The sequence below is a fragment of the Pinus tabuliformis genome, chromosome 9, assembly GCF_031772625.1.
Source record: "Pinus tabuliformis cultivar Carrire ecotype Pingquan chromosome 9, CPIR1, whole genome shotgun sequence".
In the NCBI taxonomy this organism is placed as follows: domain Eukaryota; kingdom Viridiplantae; phylum Streptophyta; class Pinopsida; order Pinales; family Pinaceae; genus Pinus; species Pinus tabuliformis.
Genome location: NC_142307.1, coordinates 100,715,446 through 100,724,370, shown reverse-complemented (window position 1 = coordinate 100,724,370; position 8,925 = coordinate 100,715,446).

Here is an 8,925-nt window from a genome sequence, read left to right as displayed (position 1 = left end):
ACCACAAAATCCCTAAAATTCAATAATATGCTAGCCAACAAGAATGGGTAGAAGGCACATTACTTGAAGAGATTACTGAAGAAGAAAAATTGGAAAAAGCCATGAAAGAGCTTGAAAAAATGCTTGACCTAGACTCGTTTGGGCAGGTACCCTTCAAGTAGCCCCAGCACATAGGAGGTAATACATCTTTTGCAGGGACTTCTCAGTAGCCCACACAAAAAGCCAGCACAGGGTCAACAAAGGGCAAAGAGGTAATAGGTGCAGAACAAGAGACAATGACAGACCAGCCAACTACATCAAAAGAACAAGGCCAAGGGCAGGTCCCCCCAGCACAAACAAAGGCCCTAGAAATCCCTATACTACAAACTCTAAATGAGGAGAGAGGCAAGAAAAGGGACAGGCATGAATACACACCGATCAACGGTCCTGAAGACCAACCAGGGGAAAAAAGGTAGAGATTGAACCCCCATTCAGAGGAGGAATTCATTCAGGAGATCACAGACAGTCCAAGGGAAGAAAGAGCAGTCATCCAGGATACATCTCCAGTCACAGAAACATCAGCCAGTTCACACAGGCAGGAGATTGGAAGACAACATAGTGTGGAATTCTCTTCTGCCAGGCATCAAAGTAAGAAAGGCTCAGACATTAAGAGAACATTCACTGAAATAAAACCAAATAATGAGCCAATAAGAATTCAACTTTACAATCACTTGCTGAAGATGGCACCCACAAATCAACAAAGGTTAATGTTAGCATATGACATCCAAGAAGGGAAAATGATCCTGAGTCACTTCAAGCCCAAAATGATGCAGCCACAGATAGCTGCTAATTACATCAGGACTAATCTAGAAGTATTAGCCAAGGATATCCAGCCAATGGACCAACTTGAATTGCATAAGCCAACCGGGGAAATGGTATACTCCACATTGGAAAATAAGGCATTGCTGGCCCACAAATTGCAGAATTCTTTGAATAATACTTCTGCCCAATTGGAATTGGAAAAGGCTTCCTCTTTGGCTAAGGATAATAGAATTAAATCCTTAGAAGAAATTATCATAGAGCTGGGACATGATCCCAAGGATCCCAAAGGCATCCAAGCATTAATAAGAAAGAAGGAGGAAGATATTGCAACTCGCAGGAAGTAGCTTAAGTTGCCCGTTACCATGCATCCAAAAACTACAGAGATTGTTGAACAAAAATCACAGGAAGATGCAATGGAACTGCTGATGAAAATGAATGAAAGATTGGCAGAAACAGATAAGGCATTGGAAGAAGCACTACAAGGAAAACAGGGAGAGTTGGCCTCTCAGCCATCTCAAACAGCTCCAATTGTTACAACTGCTCCTTCTAGAGTCACAACAGCAGTCCCTCCTACTGACCCAGCATCAATAGCACCAAGCACTTCAACAACAACAGCAGCAGGCAATAGCACTACTATGTCTACTGAAGAACTGACAAAGGCCATGGAGGATCTAAGATTCTAGGTGTCAAAGTTAAAAGGTGCCAAAGAGCAATTGGTAAAATTGGAGGTGAGTTATGATAAATCCAAGATGACTGTAGCTGAAAAACAAGGGAGGTGAAAGCATTGGAAAACAAAGTAAATGCATTGGAAAAGGACCTCTTATTAGACAAACCTCTGGCAGAAATCCGGAGCATTCTGTGGGCCAATATTAGCCAATCCATCACTGATATGTGGAAATCAATACAGATAATTCATGAGCAGATTGATTTGGTAGCAGCAGCTCAAGAAGAAATGCAAAAGGCCAGGGATGCATTGGGAAACATGCCCGAACAGGCCAATAGGCTAATATATTTCATGAACACCCACACCAAAGAAGATCTGGCAAAATTGGATATCAGGGACAGGACAAGCACTATTTTAATAATTAAAAGGGTCCTGACCATGAGGAATTTCATACAAAATCTAGAAAGAAAGTGCCAAGAAATGCAAATGGAAATAAATTCTTTCACACAGAAATTTAGAGTTTTGGAGGAAAAGGGTCTACCCAGTTTGTTAACTGATGACTATAGACTAATGTCACATGTAGCCTATGTACACAAATTAAATACATATGTGGATAGTCAAGCTACAACATCATCAAGTTCTACAGGAGAGAAAGCACTCCCATCTGGACAGAGCCTATATGACAATTTGGAGAATTTGTTTTTTATTGAACATGAAGTGAGGCATCTTTTCACAGTCCAACCCACTTTTTTTAGGTACACAGATGCAGATGAAACTCTAATTAAAATGAACAAGCACCAATTACCAGATAATGAATGGTGGTAGAGTATGCTGGAGATTTTGTAGGCAGATATGAAAGTTTTGTTCATATTCCCAAAACGCTACAGATGTTATAAAGTGAAGGAAAGGGCAGATAAAACATCATGCTGGACAGCAGTTAATTGAAGCGCAGGAAAAAGATCCCAAGAAAAGCAACGCCAGCAGCGCAGAATTTCACTAATATCCATCGACCGACTTGCTGGGCAAACAATCAATGTATCTCACCAACAAAAATGGCCAGGCCAACATTTCTTACTTTTGCATTCATTTCTCTCTGTTCCCAAGAGAATTTACTGCTTCTGTAGAGTAGGTGAAAGAAGTTATGGCTAGATATTATCTCCTTTGAGATATTTTGGTAAATTTTGTACAAATACTGCCCCAAATCTAAGTATTAGGGGTTGGTGAATATCATTCTGGAATTGTGCTGTAAATTTGAGAACCCTTCTGAATAAATATTGCTGGAATGCTTTGCTGATGAACTCTCTGGTTATGGAATTAATGGCAGAAGAATATGTTGCAGAATTCTTGAATTATCTCCTGGATCAATAAGTCTTTCTAACTCTTGTTTTACTATTTTTGTGTTTTATATATCATCTATATATAATGTTCTAAATTGCAGGAAAAAAGAATAGCTCAGAATTTACTTTGTTGTACTCTGTGTTCAATTCCTGTTACTTTTTATGTTTTCTTCAGGACTAACAGAGGCAGGAATTCTTAACTGCTCCTATTTCCCTGGTTCTTGCACCCTGAATATAATCAAGGAATTCTTAACTGCTCCTTCGTAATATTTACCCACTTTCCCTCTGTTAGCATGGTGAAAGATTCTTAATTTCCTTTCACCCCCTGACTCCATTTCACCTGATTCCAGCTTGAAAATTATTCCATGGTTAATTTTCTTTCTCTGTAGTCCCTCCTTTTGTCAAAGAAACCATACCCAGAAATTTATTTTCATTGACTCCATTAACCCAATGGTTTGAACTTCTCTTACTTTGTAGCCCTGTTCTATTGAATGTCACCATCCAAAAATCAAACAAATACCTGCACTTCATAGCTAGCCTAACATATAGCAAAACAAAGCTAAATCATAAAGAGAGAGCCCTCTCTGGCTGCAGATTGGCTAGAATCTGCATCTAAAAGATTGGTTAGTGGTTACCTCGGCTGTATTCCCTTTTCTCAATGCTTTTGGGGAACAACTTGAGTGTTAACATCATTGGAGACTCCACTGGGGACCTGAATGACTGTGTTTGTTACTGCTGTCTATTTTCTAAAGCTATAGAAGGAGCTTGAAGTTAGCTAGGTAGCCTTTGAAACTATTTTTGCTGTGCAATTACAGGAGTAAATAAAAGCTGCTTCAGTCTATCTCCAGCCTAGCTTTAGGCTTTAAACAGCTGTCTCAAAAATTTGATTAGTTTCCTCTTGTTTTAAAAAAAATAGATCATTAGGAAATTTCAAGACTCTCACAATTTATAATTTCCTAGAAAGATATTGTCAAAAGTAGTCTTCTTCAAGTACTTTCAGAAAATACCAAAAACAGATTTAGAAGCTGGCTCCAAAGAAGAAAACTCGTTACACTAGATCAAATCCAGATCCCAATCCTCCAGCTATTTTTGAAAACCCTCACTAGATCTCTAAGAACCTTAGAAGACAAGAAAGTCTAGAAAATTTTGCTGATTTAAACCTTGATATACTTCAGCAAAACCTTACTCAATCTCCTCCCGGAAAAGCAGCAGTTCTTTCTATTGTTGCTGCAGCTTCTTCTAGTTCACCATCATCACTTCAGAGTATCTTTTCCGCTCTTCCATCCACTCCGCTTATCACAGCTGTTATCCTTGTGCTTCTAGCTGTCCCATTTATACCTGCAAATATGGCAAACCAATATGCTCCTCTGCAGTTACCTGCAAATCCCGGGGCTATGGCTCAAGATTATCAAAGCAAAATCACCTATTTTGATGGTACTGGCACCTACACAGCACAACAACATACTAAGAAAATGATGGACTATTTTGAGAACTATGAAATTGATGATAATGATGTCAGAATGAAAATTTTTGTTCAAAGCTTAACCGGTGATGTAAGGACCTGGTTTAGGGCACTCGCTGTAAACACTATTGCTGATCCAGATGCCCTTTATCAAACCTTTTTGAACAGATGGGAAAAGAAGAAGGACCCATTACATATTCTATCAGAATATGAAAGCTTGAAAAGAGGCCCACAAGAAACTATCCAAGACTACTGTGCTAGGTTCAATAATGTCTACAATGCTATTCCTCAAAACCTTAGACCTCCATCGGACTTGGCCTTGATAAAATTCGCTGATGGATTTGATTCAGGCATGGCATATCAGCTAAGGGAAAGAGCTCCTCCAAGCTTAGAAGACATGCAGAGCATAGCTGTTAGTGTAGAGGCCAATTTGATTTCTAAAAGAGCACGAGCTAGAGCTGAAAGAAGGATTCCCTTCAAAGAAGAGCCTTCTGCGTTTGAGCAAAAACTAGATGCGATCATCAAAGGAATGGATAGATTGGGTGATAGAGTGGAAACCAATGAAAGAAAATCTTCTTGGGAGGGTCAACCAAGTAACACCACTAGAAATCCAAACTTGAGGAAAAATCAAAATCCTAACATCGGGAAGGCCGGTCCTGACCAGAACATCAGACCTTCATTTCAAGAAAACTATGCCGAATCTTCAACCTGTAGTGAGCCAACAAAGGATATTCAAATCAACCTAATGGGTCTAAACACTGAACAACAAATCTTTTTAACCCAAGATGACCAAGAAGCTCATACTTTCAACCAATTTCAAACCAAATCTAGAGAATCATTTGATTTTAGAGAAGGATATGATGCAACTGTCTATGAGGTTCACAAACAATACAAATTGAGAAGCATAACGGTAGATGTTCCTGAACCCAGGAAGCAGAAAGATACCAAGCAGCCTAAAAAAGCAAAGGATAAAACCTCCTCTATAGAACTCCCTTCTGAAACAAACCTCAACCTAAAAGAGCCCACGGTTGAGGACATATCAGACTTACAGCCATCCACCTCCTTTCCTCCCAAAGAAAATGTAAACAGCTCTCCTGAAAGTAACTTTGAAGCAGATTTAGTTCATAACAGCACTCCTGATAGAGAAAAAACCACTGAAAACACAGCAGAAAAGGAAAATCTTGTTGCACGGAATGCGAAAATTCAAGTGGAAAAGCCATTCAATCTAGAAACCGAAATAGGCAAGTTAAAAATAGCCATTCCACTATCCGAATTGGCTAAACATGAGGTTTATAGGGAACAAATCAGCAGGTCACTTCAAATATCAGAGAATAGAGATGCAATGAATGTCTTAGATGACCAACCAGAACTAATTTTTGGCTCTGAAGTAAATGGTAAAATAGTAGATGGAGGAGTTCCTCCATTCTATGTAAGCCTAAACATTCATGACAAAGTACTCCACAATGCAATGTTTGATTTGGGAGCTTCCCATAATCTAATGCCTAAGTCTGTGATGGAAAGATTGGACCTAGATATCACAAGGCCATATAAAGACTTGTTTTCATTTGATTCTAGCCAGGTCAGGTGTCTAGGCCTAATCAAAGATTTGTGTGTATCTCTAGTGCAATACCCTGCTAAGACAATTTTGATGGATGTAGTGGTAGCTGATATCCCACCAAAGTATGGAATGCTTTTGTCCAGATCTTGGGGTGCAAAACTCCAAGGATCTTTGCAGCTAGACATGTCCTATGCCACCATTTCAGTCTTTGGCCAGCCAAAGAGATTGTACCGGGAAACATTGATAAAATATGTGGTTAGTAGTCAAGAGAAGCCCCAAAATTTCCCTATTTATTCCATGCATTATGATATGGATTCTTTCATCTTATACAATGTTGAAATGTGTCCCAAAACTGATGACAAGCTTCTAGAATCAGCACAAGAAAGAAACATAAATGAAGAATCTACTGCTCAAGATTTAGAAATTGTTGAAGCGATTGATGTAACACACACACAAGGCAAACCACATGAGTCTCAAATTCCAAATCTACCCAATAAGCAAGTTTTCAAAACTCCTAATGCTAGTTGTAATCAAGAAATCTTATAGTATCTAGAATTTGATGGGTCAGTGAATAAATTAGGAGCAGGGGCAGGGATTTGGGTTCATAACATGCTGAATGATCATGCAGAAGGACATGCATATAGGCTGAATTTCAGATGTACGAACAATATGGCTGAATATGACGCTCTTTTGCTAGGTCTCAAATTGATTAAAGGTCTAGGGGCCACTAGAATTTCAATTCTAGGGGACTCCGATTTGATTATTCAACAGATGAAAGGTAACTTTGTTACAAATGATCTCAGGCTATGATCTTATAGAGGGGTAGAAATTGAAATACTTTATACCTTTCTAGAATCATAGCTCACCAAAATCTCAAGGAACCACAATTTACATGCTCACAGTTTGGCAACATTTGCCAGCACTTGTAAGCTGCCATTTGAGCCCAACCATCACTTTACTGCTGAGATTAAACACAGACCTGCTGTTCCAGACAATGTCAAAAATTGGCAAGTATTTGACAATGACACACAAATCAACAATTTCCTGACTTTGAAAGAGGAATTTTCAAATACAAACATAGACACAAGCACCATTTGTGAAGACCAACAAATAGACAAAATAGAAACTAATATATCAGCTGAAACAACGAATCAGATTTTACATCCAACAACCTTTACCAGCAAAAAATTAAAAGAGCTGAAACAAATGGACCTTGATGAAATTGCTGAGGGAGAGTCTGAAGTAATTGATTTGAAAGATAATTTTTTACCTACAGGCTTGACTCCTCTAGAGGATATGTTTGACTCTAACGATATTCCAAGAAAGCCAAAAATGTAGCCATTAAATGCAGAAATCGAGGAATGTAATATAGGAATTGCAGAAGACCCTAAAATGGTAAAATTGTCCAAAGCCTTGCCTCCCGACCAAAAACTGAAATACATTGAACTATTTAAATAATTTCAAGATATTTTTGCATGGAGCTATGAAGACCTCAAGTCCTATGATACTTCTGTGATCCAGCATACAATACCCTTAAAAGAAAATCAAAAACTTTTTAAACAAAAACTTAGAAGGGTTAACCTAGTCCTCCTTCCTTTCATTGAAAAGGAGGTCAAAAGAATGTATGAAGCTGGAATAATTGCACCTATCAGGTTCTCAGAATTGATTTCAAATCTAGTGCCCACTAGGAAGAAAACGGGAGAGATAAAACTGTGTGTTGACTTAAGAAATTTGAATAAAGTCTCTTTAAAAGACCATTACCCCTTACCCAAGATGGATCACATTTTACAAAGGGTAGTGGGAGCTGCTAGAATTTCACTATTAGATGGATTCTCAGGATTTAATCAGATCTTAGTTCACCTAGATGATCAAGATAAAACTGCCTTTACAACACCTTGGGGAACCTTCAAATACGTAAAAATCCCTTTTGGACTTAAAAATACAGGGGCCACATTTCAACGAGCAATGGACATAGCTTTTGCAAAAGAAATCCATGATTTTCTAGTCATATATCTTGATGATCTCACTGCTTTTTCCAAAGCAGATCAAGAACATCTAGAGCATTTGAAACAAGTGTTCCTAATTTGCAGAAAATGTGGCATATCATTGAACCCAAAGAAATCATTGCTTGGCCTAGAAGAAGGCAAACTCTTAGGTCACATAATTTCAAAAGATGGCATTAGAATTGACCCGGACATAATACAAGCTATTCTCCAAGTGCTTCACCCAAGGAATATCAAAGAACTGCAAGCCTTCCTGGGAAAGATTAATTTTTTAAGAAGATTCATTCCTAACTTGGCTGAAATAATAAGATTGCTGAACAACATGCTGAAGAAAGATTCCAAAGTAAAATGGACAATAGAAGCTAAACAAGACTTTGAGGAAATCAAAATAGCTTTAACCAAAACACCTGTCCTCACAAGCTCGAGATTTGATAGAGACTTCATAATCTTTTCCTTTGCATCCGAGCATACTATTGCTACTGTCCTATTACAAAAAGATGACCAAGGATGTGAGAAGCCCTTTGCTTTTTTCAACAAAGCACTTAGGGATGCACCACTTAAATATCAAATCATGGAAAAACAGACTTATTCCCTTGTAAAGGCCATCAAGGATTTCAAATTTTATATCTTGTACTCTCATGTAATAGCTTATGTTCCAAATGCCATGGTCAAGGATATTCTAACTCAAGAAGGAATTGAAGGCAAAAGAGGCAAATGGATAGCTAACATTTTGGGATATGACATTGAAATTAAGCCAACAAAACTGATAAAAGGACAAGGATTAGCTAAATTGATGACTGAAACCAATTTTCAAGCCCTTGACATCAATGAACTGGGTAACAAGCAGGAGATGGCGACTCCACAGATCGATCAAGCCTTCATACAATCACCTTGGTACGCTGATACAATTTATGTATTGTTAAACCTGCAAGCTCCTCCATGGTTGTCCAGAACTAAAAAGAGATTCTTGAAAATGAAAGCTTCAAAATTTTGTATTGTAGACAATGTTTTATTTTGGAAAAATCATGAAGGCATTTTACTAAGCTGCTTAACAAAAGATGAAACTGACAAAGTGCTGAAGGAATTTCATGCAGGGGACT